Source organism: Penaeus japonicus, unplaced genomic scaffold (assembly GCF_977035675.1).
Source record: "Penaeus japonicus unplaced genomic scaffold, GWHDUDI00000001_assembly GWHDUDI00000041, whole genome shotgun sequence".
NCBI lineage: Eukaryota > Metazoa > Arthropoda > Malacostraca > Decapoda > Penaeidae > Penaeus > Penaeus japonicus.
The window spans coordinates 236,501-239,000 of record NW_028234443.1 but is presented as its reverse complement, the minus strand read 5'-3'; positions in this window follow the sequence as shown (position 1 = coordinate 239,000).

Sequence of the window (2,500 nt, the reverse complement as noted above, 5' to 3'; positions counted from 1 at the left end):
AAAAAAAGGAATGAAAAGTAAACACAAAAAATGAAACAATTTTCCTCATTAAATATAATTTGATTGATCAAACAAGTAGCACTAAAAATATCACAATAATATCAAAAAAAAATACAATAAATTGGAAACAATTATATTGACAAAAACAAAACTTCAAAAGTAATCTGTTTAAAACAAACCAATGTTCTGTTCAACTTTTCATAGGTTCACCAGACGGTCTGAACTTTCTAAAGACAAGCTGGCAGACGCTGTTTGATATGCAATAATTTATATATTTTTCTTCGTAAAATCCAGAATCCGCGAATCTGGCTATATTATATTTCTTTAACATTAGATTTCAAGTTTCCAAACTTTAAAAGCGCCATTTTACATTTTTGAGGAAGCCCCTTACATGCCTCTTTAGTATTAGTACTATGCCATGAAGAACACAGAAAATCATCGTTATAATAAACATTCAAAAATAATTGCAAACCATAATAGAACAAAATAAACAAAAGAGTCTTAAATGGTGCTAGAGTCAGAGTTGTTTCGAAATCACACACACACAAACATATATATATATATATATATATATATAGTATATATATTAAATAGATATTATATATATATATATATATATATATATATATGTTATAAATTTATATATGTATGTATGAATTAATTTTTGTGTGTATATGTATAAATAAATATATATATATATAAAATATATATATATATATATAATATATATATATATAAATATAAATATATATATATATATGTATATACAATACATGTATAAAATCTATATCAAGCATATAAATATATATATATATATATATAATATATATATATATAATATATATAAATATATAATCTTATAATATATATTATATATATAATTCCATATATATATAAGATATATATATATATTTATATATAGAATATTATATTTTAAAAAATATATATATGAAATATATAAATATATATATATATATATAATGATATATATAATATATATAAACATATATATATATATATATAGTATATATATAAATATATATATATATATATACTACATATAAATTATATATTATCATTATGATATAAATATATATATATATATATATAATATATCAATATATATGATATATAAATATAAATCTTAAGATATCCATCATAATATCACTAAAGAAAAAATCGCAAATGTGTGTCTGCTGTTGGGTCGAATTTAGTGTGTGTGAGTGTGTGTGTGTGTGATATAGCTCACACGAAACAGTATCTTAGGTTTTTACCAATTCAGAGGAAAAAGGGAGCGCAACATGACCGTTCATTTAATTTACAAAAGAAGAGAAGAAGAAAAAAAAAAGGGATGAAAAGTAAACACAAAAAATGCGAACAATTTTCATTTCTCATTAAATATAATTTGATTGATCAACATACCACAAACGTAAGCACATCCTCTGTACATATACCATGTCTATTACGTTCAACCCCATTAATTCATAGTTCAACCAGACGGCTGAACTTTCTAAACAGAATAAGCGTGGCAGACGCTGTGATATGCAATATAATTTATTTTTTTCTTCGTAATCCAGAATCGCGAATCTTCGGCTAATTTATTTCTTTAACATTAGAGTTCAAGTTTTCAAACTTTATAAAGCGCCATTTTACATTTTTGAGGAAGCCTTCATGCCTCTTTAGTTATTAGTACTATGCCATGAAGAACACAGAAAATCATCGTTATAATAAACATTCAAAAATAATGCAAACCATAAATAGAACAAAATGAAACAAAAAAGTCTTAAAGGGGAAACTGGTGCTAGAGAGATCCAGAGTAGTTTCGAATCAACACACACACACACACACACACACACAACCCCCACACACACACACATATATATATGAAATATATATATATATATAATATATAAATATATATAATATATATATAAAATATATAGACTATAATACACACACACACATATATATATATATATATATATATATATATATATATATATATAGTATATATATATATATATATAATATATTAGTATGTGTGTATATATATATATATATATAATTTTTAAATTAAAAATATATATATATATATATATATATACCATAGTATATATAATATATATATATATAATATATATATATATATATTTATGTATGTGTGTATAATATATATATATATATATATAATATATATATATATATATGTTTGTGTATATATAATGTGTGTGTGTGGCATGCATAATGAGAAGTTGTCAATAGCAAAAAAAATATTCTCGCTTCCTTCTCTCATCCTTCGAATTCATTTACAATGCACAGTAACTGATGACGAGCGAAAAGTCTCAAACTTCTCACAAGTGTCCTGAGTCACATGATTAAAAAGTCAGAATGAAGTATCCATTAAAACTTTCGTGTTTATCCATTCTTACTCTGATTACAAACTCTTCTCTTAAACAGTGTTGCCAACTACGAAATACAAATCTCGCTAGATAGACCTCGA